Here is a 22,686-nt window from a genome sequence, read left to right on the forward strand (position 1 = left end):
CTGATTCAAGTCACTTTGATTTGGCCATTTGACCCTTTTTATATGACAGCTGAACCTATTTTTAGAGTGAGCTTGGGAATTATTATACAGAAATAATTATCCAAGCCCTCATTAAATTGAGGTTTGTCAGCTGTTCGCAGACTCTGGGATGATAGCACAGATTTCAGAGATTCCTAATTACCTAATTTCACAGGTATTAATAATTATGTGTGTTATCTGAGATATTCTTAATTGTTGTACCTGACTTATTCCTGATTGTTGTCAGTTTCTTGTCCGCTACATGTATTGTTTTACCTTGATGTTTCTTCATGCTCAGAACCAAAGACATGCATCCCATTTTTAAAAAATGAAAAGAAAGGGAATTTAGTGCCTTAAGAACATCCAAATAATGTAATATGTACATTAGAAATTTAGACAAAAAAATTTGAATAATACAATTTTTACATTAGAAATCTAAATCCCATTTGAGTGTGCAACAGCAAAGCCTAATTGATTCATTGACTTGAACTTGCATTTTATCATCAGCAGGTTTGAAGTGGTCACCTGTTCATTCAATCGGACACTGATCACCTCTGAGAAAATGAGGCTCAGTGGAAAGAGAAATAACCTAATCACTATGTAGCCTTCGTTGCCAGAACAGGAACATAAGTAGAACTGCCAAGACATAGCTGTGTCTGCAAACTACAGAGGCAATTTGCTGACAAAAGCCTTATATCATCATCATGGTATAGTTTTCCTACTAACGTTCTTCAGTTATTCGCTGTTCCAGGATCCAGGAGGACATGCAATGGTGTCAAACATCAACATTTCCAGCTAATGAACTTTCTTCTGAGTCTCAACTATTTGGACCTCAAAAGAGTAGTCATTTATTTCCATTTCCCTAAGAGACATTAGACATTATTCTCTTGTTTTCTCATGCTGTGAAACCCTGTGCCGATGACATGATAGAATTTGATAAATTTTGTTGATTTTAATTGATCTTTTATGTAACTTATCCCATATCTAACAGATAACCAGTAATAACCTTAATGAGATAATACCCTCTTAAGAGCAAGCTGTTTTAGCATCAGAACATATGAGCCCTTTTAAATTAATGAAAAGGGTGTGATGTCATAAACAGGTAGAAGAGTTATAAAAGAAAGGCCTTATGATCTCAGGCCCTGCTCTGCTAAAATTGCCAAAGCTGGCTTATCATTTCTTCTAAGTGCAGCTAACAAGCAATTCATGAGTTCCCATGTGAAACTATTTTGAAAATGAGAAGTTCGTTTAGCACAACAGTCTATTCTGAGGGCAAAAAACAAATGCACTTGTGTAAATAAAGATTTGTCCCATGAGAACCAACAAAGAAAAAATGTAAATATATTTAGAGAGAGAAAATTTGATAGACATATACAACAGCCCTTACTATGCAATGAACTGAGTTTCACTGTATTGCTGACCAATTAAGTTTAACACAGTGCCTTCTGACATTTCCTATAATTATGAGCTTTGTGAATAAAGAATTGACATTGTGCATGAAGAAAATGGAGTCTCAGCTGATTTATTCCAACACCTAAATATCATAATTTCTTGCAAAATTTGAACAGAATTTTGTAAAATAACTATAGCTTGTATTGGAAGAGGGACAAACTTTACCTTAAAGTTTGGATTGATATTTAATCCTGAAAAAGACTGCTATCTGCTTTCAGTCTATGGATACTGCTCTGTTCAATGTCAATGAGGGTTCTGCTACAGTCTGGAGTCAGGTAATAAGTCAAAAGTCTGGAGTCAAAAGTATTTGGAATGATAACTCCAACATACATTAAACGAGCAGTCATTTTTCTTTAACAGGATAATAGAGTTTAAACAAAAATATCTAAAAGCCAGTGTCCCTGATATAGGGTTTGCCCAAGATTTATCCAGACATATAAGCTTAAGTTTTTAAATAGACTGGTTTAAATACAGTTGAAGACTAAAGGGAAATACCACAGGGAAAGATCAAAAAGCTTGGTGAAAGTAATAAGATCACTGGATTTAGAGAAGAATGTTTATATTCCCTGAAAAAGAAATGGAAGTGAGAGTAAAGAGGCCTGAGAGGCCTGAACTGGATTTTTGTTCAAGAGCCCTGCCTCTGCAGAAAAAGACTTTAAAGAGATAAAATCTTACCTAACATCAAGATGCAAAGGCCAGCACTTGTAATTTTGTTTCTGGATTTTGTCTAAGAAAAGCTATTTGAAGACACTGATGGCTGGCATTTGAAAGCAAATCAGGGTTTTGGTATTGGGAGAAAATTGTTAATTTCATAGATTCCACCTTGCTGCTAAGAAAAGCAAGGAAGGAAGGAAGGCAGGAAGGCAGGAAGGAAGGAAGGAAATAATTCTTTCCTTAAGAGCACAGCAGAGAGGGAGATGTGTTACTGTATCCAGCCATATTAATTGAAGAGATCTTGCTAACATTTTGTTAGCAAAAAAAATACTGTTTTCTTATGTTTATAATCTTCATGATCCTCTTTAAATATCTCCTTGACACTACAGATTAGTTCTCATTTTGAATAAACACCCAAAAGGTCACAAATAATATAAGCATCTTATGCTTAATTAAAATATTGAAAACCCAAGAAAATTGTGATGACACAGACCAAATACACCATGTAACATGTCAACAAGGCCTACAAATAATATTTATCAATCAGCATTTTTGGTTAAGAACGTCATTGAGGGCAAATTGCTGTCACAGATTTGACTTTGGAACAGGAATATCTTTCAGGAATACTACAAAAAAATACTATTTGCAACACAATTCCTTTAAAATACTTGCTTCCACACTTCAGTTTGATTGTTTTAAAGAAAATTAACATACAATACAAAAGATACACAAATGTAGTTCAGAATCCCTTTTCCAGAGAGAATATATCATTCTATGTAAGTAATATATAGGTGATATTGCCTACATTCTGATAATGAATATATAGAATTCCACAATGGTACACACAAAAATCTGGGATGGACTAATCCTTTGAAAGAGTATAGGCATGGAGATGAAAACCTAGAAAGCCTTTGAAGATAAATATCTGAATATTGATGTGAACATATTGAATACAAATCGTCAGTATGCCCCTGCAGACAGAAAGGCCAATCACATAATAGTCTATTTTACAAAGGGTGTGTTTATGTCCTCACTTATTTGCAGTGTGCTGTGTCCAGTTTGGCCTCCCCAGTATGAGAAAGCCACCAACATCCTTGAGCCACTTCACTGAAGGACCATCAAAGTCATCTTGGAACATGAGACAACCCGGGTTGATAAAAGGAAAGAAGGATAGCACTTTCAGAATGGTCAGACATGGGGACATGTTTCCTGAAGTGGTTGTGAATATCCAACCTTGGGGATTTTCAGAACTTGACATTTAGCCTCCTGTTCTAACTGGATCTGCTTTATGTCGAAGGTAACTGCTAGTTACTAGCAGTTAGTTACTGCTGGATAACTGCTGGTTTTCCTTTCTAAAGGACATCAATCAGTGGTTCTATATGGTATATTAAACCTGGAAGATAAGATTTATCCCTGTTGTTACTGCACTCACAAAATTGTTGAAGTAAAACTGAGAAGTATTTCAGCACCTTGCAGGCTTAAACTAATTTTAATTGCTAGCTAGATGCAACCTCTAAATGTGGTCTTATCAGGAAAATCTCCCCCACCCCATGGGGACTTTAATTTCTTCCGTTATTTCCTTTATTGGTTCTCTTGCTATCTTTAGAAGAGACACAATGAGGGAAAAGTGTTTTGTAGGTATTGCATTTACTAGTTTGGCATGTTTAAAGAAACCCTGTGGAAACTGGAAGACCTCAATAGTTAATTTACACAATTTGTGGTAGGTGAAATGGATGAGAAAATCCTTATGCCAAAATGAAATCGTTTTCAGTATGCTTCAGGTAACTTTCAAAAAAAAATCTCCCAGAAGAATGATGTTTTCTTAGATCTAAAAAGAATAACATTCAAAGATCTTACTGGCCTTAGGCACTGCAAAACTTAATCACCAGTTAGACTTCAAATTAATTTTCCTTAATTCTTCACACAATAATTATCCTCTCTATTTTTCCCTGTCTTTTCACAAATACGTGTCTCGTTGGAGGTTAGATTTTGGAATGCCCCTATTAGAAAAGTGAAGAAATGTATTAAGTTCAGTCAGGTCATACTGTGGACCAGTGCTCAGGTACAGCAAAGACTCATTAAATCACAGAATATGCTGAATTGAATGAATCCGTAAGGCCATGCACAGGACCATCCCCAAGAACCACACCATGTGACCTTGTCTATTACTAAAATATTTCACACAAGCCCCCAGAACATTAGGTCCTGCTCTCCAGCAGCCAAAGTGCATCTCACAGGGCTTTTACAGTGGCCATCAGCTAGTGGCCATCCTCAATTTATAATGTTTGTAAAGTTCCAGAGAGGGTAATTTACCTTGCAAAATAATGTATTTGCAGTGGTTCTTGAATTACATTGGTAAAGGAAAAATAAAATAATTAATCTGAAATTTCAGTTTGTCTAAGCTTATTGAATCCACTCAGAAGCAAGACACTGTGAGTGATATTGGCCAGAGACTCTTGAAGTTATTGTCTTAAACTTACAAGGCTAATGACCCAAATGAATACACTCAATGCCTCTATTTAGGTGGAAACCAATTAAAAGTTTCCAATTAGAACCAGTTAGAGTATTAGCTCTTATTTTCCTTCAGTGCCAGCATGAAGAAAAGGAAATTAGTCACTTTGTGGGGACATCCAGTCTATTTTGACTTGTTTTTCTATCCTTTTGGAAATGTCTTTGTACGGGAATGCAAAATTACTGTGTTATGTACTACAATGGCTGAAATTTTAAAAATAATTAAAATTTTTACTTTTAAATTTTCTTTTTAACTGAATATTTAACTTTTAAATATTGTTTTTAACCACAATATTTTCTTGTCTTGTACTTGAATTTAAGGACAGGACAAGAAAATACTGTGTCATTTTAATTCAGGAAGATTGCAATTAATTGTTTATTAGAATAAAATAGATAAAAGTTACAGTTCCTACAATATATATTGCAAAACCAGATTTAGCTATAATGTACCTAGTATATCATTCTGAAAAGAGTTTTACAGGTTAAATATATCTCTGCCAAAAGAATAGCTTAAAACACCATAATATACTTAAAATCCAGTTATGATTTGGGGAGTGAAGGGAGAATAGGGCAGATACATGCTGCAGGAAGTACATGAGGAAAAAAAAAACCAAACAACATCTCCCTCGTCCTGCTGGCCATGCTGCTCTTGATGCACCCGAGGACAAGGTTGGCATTTGGGGCTGCAAGCACACATTGGGTCATGTTGAGCTTCTCATCAAACAACACTCCCAAGTCCTGCTTCTCAGGGTTGCCCTCAATCCATTCTCCATCCAGTCTGTATTTGTGCTTGGGATTGCCCCTACCCAGGTGCAAGACCTTACATTTGGCTTCAGCAAGTACTCAACAGAACAAGGGAAGAAAATAAGAAAGGAAGCAAATGTGTCAAAAATAAACATGGACCTCATTTATCAATTGCCACCACAGGCTAAACAGACTCAGTCTGGGGAGAGTAAGTTTAATTTATTGCCAATTAAAACCAACCTAGAGTGGTGAGGTACAAAGGCAAAAGTTTCAACACCTTTCCCCTAGGAAACCTTTCTCAAACTCCACTTCTTCACTCCTAACTCTTCTGCCTTCTCTTCCTGTCTCAAGCAGCTCAGGGGATAGGACACAGATGGTTTGCAATCAGTGCAGAACAGTGGAAGCCAAACCTCTGCTGGGTTTCTAAGGCTGGAAAATGAGTGAGATGGATAACACTGTGCTGTAGCACCCTGAAGGGGCAGTGACATCTGATCCTCCTGTCATGGACTACAGCAGCCACATATTACCATACATACAGTGTCTAAGGCTGCTGTGCTTCATAGGCAGCTACAATATGATGTGTCTGATATCAGGAAAAAAGAGAGATACCTTATTATGAGTATCACCAGTATTTAGTACCAGGAAGTGTGTGTGGAAGAAATAATCACAATAATCACAAAATAAAACAAAGAGGACTTAAATGCAGAAATGTCCATTTCTGTCTAGGCTTTTTCTCAATGTATGCTAAACTGGGAACTACACTAAATAAGTAGCCTAGAGTTCTTGACACTAAATATAGACTCTGACAGAGAAGACAAAAAAAAAAATTGATATAGGAAAAAAGAAAGGAAACGAAACAATGCCAATCAAATATTTTGCATAAAATAGCCACTAAAAATCAGAAATCCTGCTATTCCTGTACTGACTACATAAGAAATCCTATCCATGGACAATCTGAGGTTTTAAATCAGATTTCATAATTGTTCTTGTGTCAGCAAGAGCTTACTAGTCAAGGAGGAAAGATGACAAATTGAAGAGGTAATGGCTTTTCTACAATATTTTGTTCACAAAGGAAAAGAGAGAAAATTTATGAAGGTGTATTCTTTGTTCATGTAGGCTTCTTTTTTCTTTGTGATTGTTCTATTTCATTTACAAAACAAAATGTGGTTTTGTTTCTCAGAATTTGCCCATCCTGTAGCTTAACAGCTACAATGAAGAAATTTTGGGTTTTTAAATCAAGTAGTTTGTTTCTTGTCACCCAAATCACTTTTTATACAACCTCTCTAGATTAACTGCATTTACATAAAGTGTTTCTGCCAGTACTGCTGCATCAATGGAAAATGCAGATATTTAAAATCACTATCACCAGAGCTATGCTGCAGAGTAAACCTGAGTGTATTTTCACTGTGTCACCTCTGATGAATGGGATTACAATTGTTTTGATAGATTGAGCTAACTACTTGTTTATGCATATACACAAAACCTGTCTTGCATTTTTTCTCATAAATTATGCAGGATTATCCTCTTGAAATGACTTTGCCTGTCTGACATACCCAACCTTTAATCTTCCTCAAATGCATGGCATTGACTCACACTTCATAGGTCTGACAGAGAAAGATCACTCTACTTTTCCATTCGGGATTCCAGTTTCTTGTAATAGTAAACAGTGTATTGCTCAAAAAACCCCCAAACTCAAACCCAAAACAAAACCAAACAGAAAAAAAAAAAAAAAACCACAAAAAACAAACACAAAATCCTCACAACAAAACAAACAAACAAACAAACAAAACCAAATGAAACCAAACCAAAAAAACTCCACCCCAACCCCCCTGGAAAAATTCTAACAACAAAAGGAAGTAGAATGTATGGCTCCAGGCAACAGAATCTATGCTTCTCTAAAAACAATGTAAATGAGTGGAAATACTCAATTTTGCTCTGTGAAGTCCTAAAAAAATCCAAAATGATCTGAAGTGACAAAAAGTAGTTAGGCTTGCAATCTTTTTTCACTATCAGTAAAGGACAGTTTATGTGACTTTTAGCTCTTGCAAAAATAAAAAAAAACTAGGGAGTTAAGTTACAAAAGATTAACTTTTTCAAAATTTATTATGCAGCCTATAGTCATCATAAAAAGCAAGTTACATCAATGAAACAAAGGCAGTTACGTGAACCATATATAAGAAATTTGGAAAAAGTAAAAAACCCCAAACCAACTGTAAATACTTGTAAAAAAAAAAAAGAAAGATTGTAAATGGACACATATCACCAATGATGTTTCAGTGTACAGCCTGAACACATATATTTTTTATTGAAAAATATTTAATGGACAATTAAAATTAAAGAAAGCATTGCAATGCATCTTGTTGTCTTTTTATACTTGTCTTGGAAGGAAATACTTTATAATTTTAACCGTGCAACATGTAATTTAGATGTTCTTCTTTAACAGGCAACAATGCAATTTGAGATTAAATCTACTTTAGTGACAATCCCTTTCTTAAAGTATTATTTTAAATCTTTGGTAAAGTTATTTAAGAGGAAGAAGAGGTGGAGCCTTCTGATCCAATATGTCTAGTCTGGCATGTTAAATTAATATAATCTATTGGCAATTTCTAATGACCTTCTAGCTATTACATGTATGAAAAATAAATAGAAGTGTCACAAAAACACTTAATCTGGAAACAGTCTTTTTTGTTTGTCTCTCCGTTAATAAAGGTATATTAAAAAAAAAAATCCTTATTGTGAGGCATGTTCACTGAACTGTGCTTGTGTCTACTATGATTATAGTCTTTGGAGCTCTTTGAATAATTTGCTGCCCAAACCTGCCTTGTTCCTGCTGCTGACAATCACTGTGATAGCATATGATATTTGACCTTTCCACTGATGTCACCCACAATAGGCCTTACAGAATAATGATTAAAAAGAATCCCAAGCCCCACAAAGCAATATACTTATGTGGAAATGAAAGATAAATCTCCAAGTTCCTTTTGCTAGATGCAGATGCTTTAAAAGTCCATAAAAAGCTTCCTGCTTTTGCTGTGGAAAGCTCTTGTGCATATTTGCTCACCCAGCATGAGTGAGCAAATATGCACATGATGAAAGGAATTTATTGCATAGAATGCTTTCAGATGTGGAAAGCTCTTGTGGAAAAGGAAGGAATAACAGCTTGGTGATCAAATTACTCATAGTTCAGTCAGATGAGAATAGATTCTCATCTAATTCTGGTTTCAAGGTATTAATGTCCTAATGGCACTAGCAGAATGAAATGAGGTATTTTAAAGTTTCCAAGCAGAGAACTACATAAAGGTGGATCCTTGACATTCTGTCTCTAAATACCACCCAGAAATTTTTAAACTTAGCATTCTGTCATCAAAATGGTAAGAAAAAGAATCAGTAAGAAAACTCATAGAATTTATGAGGCACTTATATTTTGAGCCTGGATACAATAAAATTATTTTACTGGTTTTAGAATTGTATATTGTTGTAAACAAATTCCATTATATAATTTGTAAACACTTAGAAAGAGGGCTTCACAAGAAACTGAGTTCAGTTCTTAAAGATTTCTCTCAGTGAATACTTTACATGCTTAACAGCAATGATAGTCTTAGTCATGAGCATGTAAAAAGTCTATTAGTTTGCTTTTCCTTACATTTAAATTATTTTAAGGATGGAATGTTCCACATGATAAGCAGACACAATCAAATTTCAGCCAGCAATGTACCCACATAGCAAAGAAGTCCAAAGGCATCCTGGCTAATATCAAAGCCAGTGTGAACAGCAGGGCAGTGATTATGTCCCTGTACTCATCACTGGTGAGGCCACACCTTGAGAGCCGTGTCCAGCATCCAGTTCTGGGCCCCTCACTTCAAGAAAGACTTTGAGGTGTCAGAGTGTTTCCAGAGAAGAGTGATGAAGCTGGTGAAGGCTCTAGAGAGTGAGTCATATGAGGAGTAGCTGAGGGAGCAGGGGTTGTTTAGCCTGAAAAAAAGAAGGCTTAGGAAAGATGTTTTAACTCTCTACAACTGCCTGAAGGGAAGGTGTAGGAAGGTGGGGGTTGGCCTCTTCTCCCAAGCAACCAGTGATGGGATGAGAGGAAATGACCTCAAGCTACAATGTGGGAGGTTCAGGTTGGACATCAGGAAGAATTTCTTTACTGAAATTATTGTCAAGCATTGGAATGGACTTCCCAGGGAAGTGATGGAGTCACCATCCCTAAAAGTGTTCAAGAAATGACTGATGTGACACTTAGCACTATGATTTGATTGACAGCATGGTTTTGGTCAAAGGTTGGACTCAGTCACCTTGGAGGTCTTTTCCAACCTATTACTAAGAAATACCTATATTACATTTTTGTTCACCCAGCATGGAAGAACTGAGGAAAGGAATGTACTGCATAGAGTGCTTTCAAAGAATTGAAAGATACAGAGACAATGCATGACACAGTTTTCTCTAACAATTTACAATTAACAATGTGGACATTTTTAATAATTTATTTAGGACCTTTGCACCTAAACAAGTCAGGGCAATTTTGAAGCTGCAGGATATAAACAGTTGTTAATTAAAAATTCAGCTTATATAAGATAGGAAAAAAACCCTCCAAAATGAAATATTTAATGATAGACTATAGGTTCAGAGTTTGGACAGATGTTCTTAAGAGGTCAAAGCAATTTATAAAAAAGGATTAATAAATAACAAGTTTTGCTTTTAACCACTATGAAACTTTTTCTCCCTAGTTCAAGTTCCAGCTGAGTCAAAGACAAACTCTTCCAATTTGCACATTTAGACATGATTTCAATTATAGATTGTGAATAAAGTAATATTCTCTTTTAGCTTACTTATTTGTATTCATATGTTAAATTCTGGATTCCAGGATATAAAGTGGAGAAAGTTCCATGCATAAATATGTGGTGGAAAAGTTTCAAAACAAAACTTCCCAAATATGCCAGGGGTTTTTTTGCTGTTTTGCCTTGGTTTTTATTTTTTTTTTTCTCTTCTTAAAGCAGATGTAAAAAAAAAAAAGGGCTCAAATACAACAAAAGCTCCATGAAAAGATATTTCAATATCTTGTTCAGTCAAGCTCTTTAGATTTACTTTTCAGAAGAATTTTTTCTCTTTCCAGTCAGGATAATAATTAAGAAACTACACAGAGTTAATGTGCTTTCATGCTCCAGGCTGTATATATTTTAATGAAGATCAAAAGAAAAGAAAGGAAGAAAGGAAGAAAGGAAGAAAGGAAGAAAGAAAGAAAGAAAGAAAGAAAGAAAGAAAGAAAGAAAGAAAGAAAGAAAGAAAGAAAGAAAGAAAGAAAGAAAGAAAGAAAGGAAGAAAGGAAGAAAGAAAGGAAGAAAGAAAGAAAGAAAGAAAGAAAGAAAGAAAGAAAGAAAGAAAGAAAGAAAGAAAGAAAGAAAGAAAGAAAGAAAGAAAGAAAGAAAGAAAGGAAGAAAGCAAGCACTTTCCGCTTTGGGCTTTTGTTTGTTTTTTTGGTTTTTTTGTCTTGAGGATGGAGGAGCATTGATTGTTAGGGTTTTTTTGCTTGGAAAATTTATTTAACTAACATTCCATTCAAAATGCTACATATTTTGAATGGAATGTTAGTTAAATAAATTTTAAATACATTTTAAAGGAAAGGAAAGCGACATCCTTTCAAAATGAAGATTTGATAGCGTAGATTTAAAGAAATGCTTGAAAGTTATTCTTCTAACCAATGGTTTTCAGATACAAGTTCTGCCAATTTTCACTGAAAGTTTCTGCAAAATTTACGCTTCAATAAATCAAACTCTAAATCGAAACCTAAAACAAAAGCATGACAATGAACTCTACACTGTTTAAAGTGTTCTGAATGACTTGACTAACATCAATGAGTCTTTGTAACAACTTCCATGACAAAATCTAATCCTTCAGGTAAAAGGGAGAGAAATAGTCCCTATTAGAACAAGGCTGAAAACTGCTTTCACTTGACAATACCTTTTTTTCCCTTGACATTGTGATCCTGATTATGATGCATTTGTGATGAATTTGACTAGTCATAGAAATCAAGTCTGTAACACTTAACACTTAATTCTCATTCCCCTTTCCACAGAGCTAGTTTCATAGATTTAATTAACAGTAAACAAGTAAACACAGATAAAAATTTAAAATATTTTTTACCCGTGAAATCTACCAGAATAATTTCTCATTCAAGAGAATCAGAGTTAATATTATATAGATGAGATCTATGACTTGACAATTGTAGTTTCCAAAACAAATTGATGTTTGAAAGTCACATTGTCCAGACAATATACAACCTCTATACAAAGATGCCTAATTATATATAGTTGGAAAATATTTTAAACCCACAAAGCAGTTAAGTTTGGATACATTTTTAAACCACTTCACTGTTCAAACTAAATCCTTTTCCTCTAGTATGCAATACCCTAAGGTTTTGTTGCTTTCTTGGATCATCTTTGGTTTTTGGGGTTTTTTTTGGTTTGGTTTTTTGTTGTTTTTCTAATTAAAAACATTGTAAGTATGCTACAATAACAAAGCGTGTATGCAGTACTAATATCAGAAGACTAAAAGAATCTAAATATTTCACCCCTTTTTCAAGTAAAGTAAAATTAACAGGACACTTAGATATGGCAAAAATTGGATCACAATATAATATATATTAATTCTATATTTCCCACTATTATTTTACCTGACACTCCTTGTAGCTTTGAATGTCAGGTATTTCAGTCATTATTGCCATCAAGATCTCTTGCAGAGATATTTTAGAAAATATTCATAGCCATTGAGAAGTGTTCTACCTCTTTGTTCACGGAACCTCTCAAAGAAATAAATATGGAAAGTATATGGAAAATACTTTAACTGAAGTTTCTTTATCTATTTTGTCTATTTTACTACAGTCAGTGAAGTTTCACATAGTTATGTGTATGAAAACTTTAAGCTGCTTTGCTTTGTGTGGTTTCTATTTTTCTGAAAACCAGCAATAAAAATTTATGGGATCTTTATGCTTCACTGTTTTGTTTGCCTTTTCTTTGCACAGTATTTTCTGTGCATCTCTGTTACGGTTGTCTATTGACTGCAACAGTTTTCTGATATTCTGCTAAAGCTATTGGGAAGTAAGTTTAAATTAGCAGAATATACAGGTGTATGCATTCCTTTCTTGTTATCAGTTGCTGACATTCTTCTACCTTTTACTCGCAGTAGAATCTTACATACATTTTAAATTTTGCAAAGATGAAGAAAAACGAAACAGAACCAACACAGTTTGCTCTTATGAGACTAGCAGCAAACAGTAAATCTTTTTTCTGGCTTTCATATGAATGTTGGCCTGAATAAAGAAGAATCCCTACACAAAGCTTGGACCACTCAGAACTCTGTAATAGTCCTGTGCTTAGCTCCAATAAAACTAAATGCAGCTCACTGTTCCTGAATGTCTCCTTCCAGACAGATTCCAAGATAAGACAATGAGCATCATTACAGAAAAATAACTGATAATTCATTGAGCGTGAAACTGACTCTTTAGATCTTAATAATGCTTAAATGGAAAGTAATTTTTAATAAGTTTTAGCTGATCTCATGTCAGGTAAATGTATGCTTCTTGCAAGACAAACACAGAACTGATAACACAGAGATGTTTTTGTTATTGCTGAACAAGGCTTTCACACAGCCAAGGCCTTTTGTGCTTTTCCCACTGCCTCGCTGGTGGGGAAGCTGGGCATGCACGGGAGGTTGGGAGGAGGCACCGCCAGGACAGGTGACCCAAACTGACCCAAGGGATGTTCCATGTGAATGGGATGTGACATCATGCTCAGTGTATAAAGTGTATAAAGTGGGGGGAAGAAGGAACAGTTGGAGTGTTGGTGTTGGTCTTCCCAAGTCACCATTATATTCTCCCAGACATGGCTGAACACCTGCCTGCCCATGGGAAACAGTGAATTAATTCCTTGGTTTGCTTTGCTTGTGCACAGCATTTGCTTTCTCTATTAAATAATTTTTTTCTTTTAAAAGAGTTACATTTTTAAGTCCTGTTTACTCTCTTATAATTAAATCATTAAATCAATTCAATCAATTTCATTAGTATTTCTATTCTACTTCAACTGGGTCTTCAACTACAAAGAAGATAGAAAGATACCCCCACAGCAGCTAATCTTGAAGTCTAAGGAGCTTCCAAATTTCTTAGTCAGTAGCATCCATCAGATCACCAGATCAGCTTTGGTATCCCATGGCCTTTGCTGAATCAAAGATCTATTTGCAGTTTTCCTGTAAATTCACAGGGGCCATCATCAGTCAACAGAACTATTGAACAGTTAAAGAACAATTCATTAATAATTATTATTTTTTTAATACATATTTATTTTTTATTATAATATTTTAACTGTGCGCTTGGAAATTTGTTTTTAAAATTCTCAGAGATGGATCTGTTGGTTGGCTTCTGGTCAGCATTCCTGAAAAAGAAATTTGTATATATTAGAGTCAGATATATTATTATTAATTGTAGGAAAGACCATGTTTATTTAAAGTCTGTCCCTTCAAGTTCTCTCAGAGCTCACCATTTTGATAAAGAAATGATAACACTTTTGTTTTGCTAGGGCTATCACGGGGTGATCCAACATAGTGTAGGCCCTGATCCCTTCATCTTGTGTGTTTTATAAAGCTCTAAATCTGCCTGTCAAAAGAAAGACCAGAAAGGTAACAACTGCTAGTTAAATCAAATCACTTCCACAATTCAGGCAAATTCGGTTTGCATGTGGTGCACCTTAGCCCAGGTCGATGCCAGCAAGAAAGATTGTGTTCAATCAAGGCTAAACTCATGGGTGAGCAAAGCACAGTCCAAGAATAGCACAGAACATGCTGTCTGCTAGGATAGCTTTTTATGGACAAAAGGATATTACTCAGACTTGTGTACAGATATGGCTGGAAACAAGTGCTAAGATTTTCATGATAATCAGTCTTAAGGATGAGTCTAAACCTAATCAATTAAAATAATTTATGGTTACTTTAGGGATGAATTTCAGATTTTCAGTATGTCCAATTTTAATTCATATTTCCAGGATATTTTATTTTTCTTTGAAAATAAGCTGTAATAGCAGCAGGAATACCTATTGCAGCAGGATCTAGGAATCAAAGGTCAGTTGCTTTTAATATAGACTTTTTTAATATAAAAAGCATTGCCGTTACAAGTACTACTAATTTTATGAGTTTTTATGAGTATTATAACTCCTGTAACTAGGATATATTGCCAACACTGAAAGAAGGATGTCCCACACTGAGACATGATCTGTTTAAGAAAACAGTCATGCTTAACATCATTTTCTTATGGGCACTGGAAAGAAATAAATGTAATAAATTTAACTCATATTGTTAGGGAAAAGTATATATTTAAGTTAACTAGTTTCATAATTTCAATATAAATTTAATTCAGACATGGTTGTTTATTTTTTAGACTAAGGTCTTAAGTTTATCTATATCATTTATTTTTAAACTGCATAGTAGTACTTCAAAAAAAACCCTCAAAAACGAAATAAAACAAAAGATTAATCTGGTACTTTAAAGTCATCACTCATGATTAATAATCTAATTTTTGTTATCCCCTTTCTTTCAGTCTGGGTCTTAACCCAGCTCTGTTCTGTCTTGCCTTTCTCTTTTTAGAGTACACAACCTTATGAAGAGGCTCATTTATGGTTGGTGAGACACAACTACACCTACATGAGATAAATAAGAATGTTAGAAGTCAGAAATACAGTTTTAGTGCTAAAAAGGTAACATTTTCATCCATGCAATACAATTAGCATTGCAAGTTTCACTAGGATCTGGAACTAATATGTTCTAGGATCTAGAACTAATTAGTTCTAGGATCTAGAACTAATATGGAAATATATTCCTTCTGAATGTTAGAGGACCAAGATTATCATACATTTAGTATTTATGCCTTATTCATCTATGGGAACCTTCACGAGGTAATGTTACAAAAAAGTTTATAAATTAATAAATCAGGAAAGGATCATGCATTTTCCACACCAAAGAAGAGTGCTAATGAGTAGGTTGCAGTGAATACTCGCCACACCTAAGGCTTGAGGATTTAATACACTTGTAGAGTTAATACTCTTGTTAGAAGCCAATAAAGAAATAAACTTTAGCAGATCCTTTGCCATTCCTAAAATCCTCCAGCATTTCTAACACTATTGAACTTCTGCCCTTCTTTCTAATGGGAAACTTTGCATGTGTATTTAATGAAATCTTTCCTCCAAGAACACAGTTCAGCTACCTTCTAGATCATTGGTCTAATAGAGAGGTGGCAGCCACCTAGGAATTTTTGTAAGATCACAATTTTGGTATCTATGTGGGGTCGGAGGAATACAATCTTTCCCTGTGACCTAAGCAATCTGATACATATTTTGAAAAAAAAAAAGTAATGAACATTTAGAAGTGTGTAGAAGAAAGACCACTGCCTATTTAAACCAGCAGCTAAAGATATTGTATGTGAAATTCCAATATTCAATGAACCAAGAATCTTATAAAATGTCACAGAAAACTGCAGCAGCATTTGCAGAAAACCAGCCTAGTTTTAACTTGGAGAGTATGAAATTGTGTATTGGGTGTGCCTGGCAGTGGAGCAGCAGGGCACACTCTGTGAGGAGAGGCTGGGCTTGCCCTGTGCCAGATGATTCCAGGTGGCCCCAGCTGGCCTCAAGAGACCCACAATAGGACACGGACAAGCCCCTCAGCCAGGCTGGTGGTGGCTCTGTGAAAACATTACTAAGAAATCAAATATTTATCAATAAATCAAAAATCCATCATAAACAAAGTTTAAAGAATTGCCTGATTAGCAATACTTGAGCAATCAATCAGGTGTATGTTCTGCTTTTAATTTACTGTCCTATTTTGTGACTTTCAACCCAGAGGCAGCAGAGATATTCCTCAGATGACCTCAGAGAACCTGGATTGTATACGACCAGGTCTGTGACATGCTGGATATTTTCTACGAACTGCTTGAGGAAACTGGTTACTTCTGAAACCCTTGTCTGTCCAGTTATACTTTCTTCCCCTGTTCCTTTCTTTTGAAGAAATTAGATGCAGAAAACCTATGTAATGGCCAATTCACTTGATATTTTAGTTGATAATCGAAAATATATAAAGTATCTATGCTGAAAAAAACCCAACACTTGTTAAGTTGGAGAAAAAGAATTAGGAACTAGCCCTTAAGTGAATGCACCCACAGACACTTGGCATAAAAAAAAGAATAAAAATGACATGCTGACCTTTGGAGAGATTTTTATTATATTTTTAAACTAGCTATAATGCTGCAACCTTTCAAAGAAAACAAGCACTCATATAAATATTTAAAGAATATAAATACGTTAGAAGTTTTCCAATATTAAAAATTGGATGAATTGATGGTGGGGCAGTTAACATATATATATCTGTATTAATTATAATTCTACCAATTCCTAAACATTGAAGAAGCTGTACATATAGTATATAGTATAGATGTTATTTCAAGTTATATTTTAGCTGCAGATTCAGCTATTCAAGTAAGATCATATCACAATGACACTGATTGATATTTGTGCATCAACTTTAATCTTTAAAAGCCTTTTTTTTTCCCCCTTTGGTATAAGTGATGTGCTTAATAAGACAGAAATAAAATACTTCTAAATAAAGTCAACACATCCTGGTACACCCGAAGACTATAGAATCAAAATAATCTGAAACTTAGTGTTTTCTGCCCATGTAGTTTCCTCCAAGGTTGAAGGAGAATGTCTTGTCAAATATTATCAATAAGACTGACATGGGCTAAAAGCACTGTGACCCCCAAAGAAGAGAACAGGTAAACTACTATTTCCATATGACATATTTCAGAGTCTATTTCTCAAAGAAAATCTCTATGCCTTTTAAACACCATGGGGTTTTTTTTTTCAAAATTTCTGATGATGAGAACACACTCTTGATGAGAGCTATTACCAAAACCTGTATATCTTAGTATGTACTCCAACAAACTTCATAACCTGCTTTATATTTTATGAGATGAAACAAGGAGAGAATAATTCCTTGCTGATGTCATACTATGAGCAAAGCACAATATAAAAAATTTAGAAATATAGTTAAAAGAAAAAGAAATACAAAGACATTCTGCTAGGCTCCAGATACCAAATAAACCCTAAATTAGCAAATTTTTGCTAATTTACAAAGAATAAGACTTAAGCTTTACATATTTACATAAAGTATTATAGCTACCACTTAGCCTTGCATGAACCCATAAACCAAACAGAACCCTAAAATCCCCACAAATTTTATACCCAAAGTGTTCAAGGTATAACAGATCTTATTCAATATATAAGTTAAATGAGCCATCTTTTCAGGGTGTTGCAAACATATCCAATTTATTTTCCAAAACCTGTAATTTGGGCATAGTTGAAAAATGGGCAGAAAAACATATATATGTTTTTGTCTTTCATTGAAAATCTTCCTTATTCCTTTCGCTGCAATATTGAGATCTTACTGTTTTCCAGATAGCTAACATTATTTCAGGCAAATCTTAGTATCACTTAAGTCCTTCAATTTAATATGAAAAACAAATTATCAAGACCTATTTTAGGCTGTCATTCAAATATAACAAAAGTTGTTTCCTTTCTACAGCTTCTTTTTTAATTTCATTGTTTTTTCTTAAGTTTTTGTTATATTTTTCTTACTAATGTAGGTCTTTTTTGCCATATATAAAGCTATTTTTCTTCTCTATCTGTTTAACAATGAAATAGTGCTATAAAAGGCAAGAAATTTTTCACATAAGGACACGCTGCCATCTGACAAAAAGGTAGTCAGCCTTTTCCTTTTAAAAAATATCTGAAGGCAAATTGATCAAAACAACCTGATGTATGCTAACAATTACTTTGTAGACATCCTCAGGAGACGATTCTATGCTATGAATTCTAAATGGACAGGAGTTTGCTACCTTGGTGCTTCAGGGTACACCAGCACAATCTAACTGTGGGCAGTGCAATGCCAAGCTTACAATAACAAGCCCTACTGAGAGCCAGTGTAATTGCACAGACTTACTACCAGCTTTATATGCAGACACAGCTTGCTTTGGAAGTCTAGACTGAGCTTTTTCTGCCAGTAAAATGACCCATAGAGCTGCCTTAAATGGAAAAACCCCAGTCTTCAGGAGCTGACTTGACTTTACATGCCTTATTGTGTAGGCACAGGCTGCACACTGTCATGTGCCCTGGGTGCTTTGTGTTGCTGTCATGAGCTGCTTAACTCTCCCCAAATCTAGTCCAAACAATCCAGACACTTTTCTCCCACTCATTGAGCATTTTAAATACCATACACCTTCCTAGAATAGAATACCACCTCAAAAGTGTGGAAACTAGGTAGGGGGAGAGCAGGAGGGAGCCCTCTCCATAAGACCGAGGGTGAAAACAAAAGGAACTCAGAAGAAATAAAATAAGTTCTGAGAATAAATAAGTACAATAGTTTTAAACCACCAAAACCTAGATTAATCTTTTACAATTTTTATAAAAATGAGCCTTGTTATTTTATCTTGTTCCTCGTGTACAGCATTCATAAGCATTATGGTTCTTATGATAAATTCATGTAAAGATAAATCTTATTTTGAAAATAGGTTTGAATTAATGTTTTCTCTATAAATAAAACTCTCTATAATGACATATTTTTAATGTTACCAGGTTGATCAGCTGACTTATTAGCTAATTTACAAATAGCTTCTCAGCACAGTATTGATTACAGCAAGAAGACAAAAATGCGTAGAAATTTAAATGTCTGTTTCTTGTAGAAGGAAATATGGAAGCTCTCTTACATTTTGTGCCTATGGAACTTACTGTCTTTTTTCCATCTTTTTTTTTTTCTCTCCCCCAAATCCACCTCTGCATTGTCACTTTATGAATACTGAAACACAATGCTAAAGGAAGGAAACACAGTTTAGCAAATGCTCCCTAACCACAGAGCCTGTCAAACATTTCTGATCACAGTTTTTGCTGGCAGTAAGCCTTCAGCTGTTTTAAGGAAGTGTGACACACAATTTTCCACTCTTCTTTGTAAAATCACATCACTTTTTAAGGTTAAGTTTGTAAGAGAATTATGAAAATTATTTGAAGATGATCCAGTCAGTTTGTTTCATGTAACTAGCCCCCCATCGTCTTGCAAGACCAAAGCCTAAGAACAGTGCTCTCTAAAGATGGAATAACTGCTATGTGTGCTCCCAAGGAAGTTTCAGAAGATGCTGTCTCTTTTTAAGTAGATCTGGTCACAGTTCTTTCTGATGAATAAATTAGTCTGATTTTTTTCTTCAGTATAAGGTTTAAATTATAGACCTTTTCTTTGGTGGAGAAATGAGACTTTCAAATCAAAATTCAATGTCTTTATTTAATTTAATTTAATTGCATTCTAAAACAAGGTAAAAAATTAAGTATGTAAAAAAAAAAACCTAAGATTTTTCATTTATTATTTTAAATTTTGTTTAATTCAATGAATATTAACCACCTTTGGAAAATCAGATATTGGTATAAGAGAAGTATTTTTTAAAAATGTAAATTCCTTTAAAACTCATGCCTTTTAATATTAAAATATTTTTAAATGTGCTTCTTGCCCTTTTATGTGTCCTCTCTGAATATTCAATGATTAAATTTTATTGAAAAGTTCTTAAATGTTTTTTTTTTATTTCCAGTTTGACAGGCTGAGGAAAAATCGCTTCATACTCTCAGTCTTATAACTTAATTTTTTCACATACTGACATTATTGTTGAGAAATTAAACTGCAGTGGCCATGAAAAATTAAGATCATTTTTATTCCCTGCTGCTTATTTCTTTCTTTAAAAAAGACTTTGCTTAAAACAAGGGATATCTAATTACAGTCAAATTTGAATAGCATTTAATTGTAATGTTGTATTTGTTCCTGACTACCTTTAATATTGCAATTATTTACGTTGGTTTAAAAGCTAATGTAAAATTATAAATAAATACATGTTGGTAATATTAATTTCTAATAATTTAATAATAGTGTTTCCTCATAGTATTTTCTCATCCTTTCTATAAGCATAGAAACATTTGTGCTGTATGTAGGTTTTATTCTTTATGTACAACTATGTTTTTGTCCTCTTTGCACATATTCCCTTAGACAAATGCATGTTGAGAGGTTTGGATTTTTTCAGTAGCCATATTACCAGATCTGAATATCAAAGAGAGGCTTTAAGAGTAAAAAAGCAGATTTGATAAGCTGATGAGCACTTATGCAGGACCTGAGAGGGAATATTTAATCACAGAACAGCTTAGGTAAGAGGAGGCCTTTAGGACCATTGAGTCCAACCAGTGTCTAACATTGCCAAGTCCACCACTGAACCATGTCCCTGTAGTCACATCTACATACCCTTTAAATATCTCCAGGGATGGTAACTCAGCCACTCCCCAGTCACTCCGTTCCAATGCTCTATAAACCTCTGGTGATGAAATTTTTTCTACAATCTAATCTGATATTGAGAAGCCCATATGTTAGCCTGAGTAACTGATATTTATGTCCACATATGCTCCTCTGGAACAGACTGGAATACTCTGATGCCTAAAGATTTAAAACCTTTTTCATATTTGTAGTTTTATAAATTTTTAATATACAGTAATATAACTTCCAGTATTTTTCCTACCCTTTTTCATAGTTTATCTAATTCCTTTCTAACACATTTCTGAAATTCTGTTTTGTCTTATTTTGAAGAAGAAAACCTCTAATCAGGTTTTGTTTTGCAACCAGAATCTGAGCGGATATAGCAAGAAATAAGGCAAAGAAGCCCCTGGAATTATTCCAAGGGGCAGACCCAAGGGGGCAGCTGAATCTCCTCTTGGATGTACCTGCTAGATATAATAATTAATTAACCTTATAAAAATTGTATTAATGTGATTTTGTGCATATGCAATGCCATATTTTGTGCACCTGAAAGCTTTCATTAAATAATTGCTTTTTTATCCTCCCACTTTAATTCTGTTGTAAGGGTTTTTTTTACTTTTGTTACTAGGCAACAACCCCATAGTGGATGGCCTGCACTGCACTCTAGTGGATAGCATGAAAGAGAGAGCATTCCTACCTGTCAGTGGAAGACACATGGTTTGGTTTGTCATTCAAGATCACAGCACAGGAGAGACAAAGAACCTTTCCATGGATGGTGTAGGTAGAGTGCATCATGGGAATTGATTTGGATTCTGTCTGATGCTGGGAAACAATGGAGCTCTCAGCAATTGATGGCATCTGATTTGCTCACTATCTATATTTTTCTTCCAGCTTCCAATTCTACTTCACTATTTACTGGCCAGTTTTTCTTTGTGCGGTCTGAAAAACACCCTACACTCTGCACAAATACTTGATGCACACTTATCCACAGTCAGAAATAATTTCACCCACTTATTAAATCAATCATTAGAATGGGAACTCCCTTCCAACTATACTGGGATTTTAAACCTTCAAGATTCCCAAATCTATCAGAAGTAGATAATTAAGCAGTAGGGTAGTGTATTAACATGTTCCCGAACATGTTATTTGCTCATACAACTGCTTAACAACTAAATTAGAAGAATAAGAAAATCTGAATTCTAAGTTCACTTTTGAACTGGAATTTTAAAAATATATTTTTTTTAATCTGAGTCATTCAGAGAAAAATGGAACATTGTTAACTTATGCCTTTAAATGTGGCAATGTACACAGGTATTAAAATTAGGTTCAATTTACTTTTCAATGTCATCTTGTATTCCCTGTGTCAAAAGTATAATGTTAACTATCTTTTGCTATTGCTAGAAGTGGATATTTGAAATAACATGTGTGTGGAATATCTAATATTACTGTAAATAATACTGTAATCTTAAAATATGTCAGTATAGGTATATTTATCTGTATTTGCTTTTAAAAATATTAAATAAATTTGTTGATTAAAAGAAAAATATGGGGTTTGAGAAATTTAATAAGTTTAGTCTTTGAATAATTTGTCAGTCTAGGATACTGCTATCTTGCATCAGTATCAAGTGCTCAATATTACAGCAATGTTCTTGCAGGCTCAGCTCCGCTGCTCTGGACATCTGGCAGATATGATGAACAACATGAATGCCTTAAGCCTTTTCTTTATGCCCATTAAACACATGGTGAATGGCTGACAGGTAGGCCATTGAAGTCCTGTAAGGACATGCTCAGGGCAAAGCCTCCACTGCGGTACCAGCTCCACAAAGTGCGAAGCTACAGCTGAAGACCATCTGTTCTAACAAGGATGGTGCACCATTGCCTTGAGAGTCTTTGAGAAACCTGGAACAACAGTGACTCTGTGCTGTACTACTGCTCTGT

Source organism: Agelaius phoeniceus, chromosome 4 (genome assembly GCF_051311805.1).
Source record: "Agelaius phoeniceus isolate bAgePho1 chromosome 4, bAgePho1.hap1, whole genome shotgun sequence".
Lineage (NCBI taxonomy): Eukaryota > Metazoa > Chordata > Aves > Passeriformes > Icteridae > Agelaius > Agelaius phoeniceus.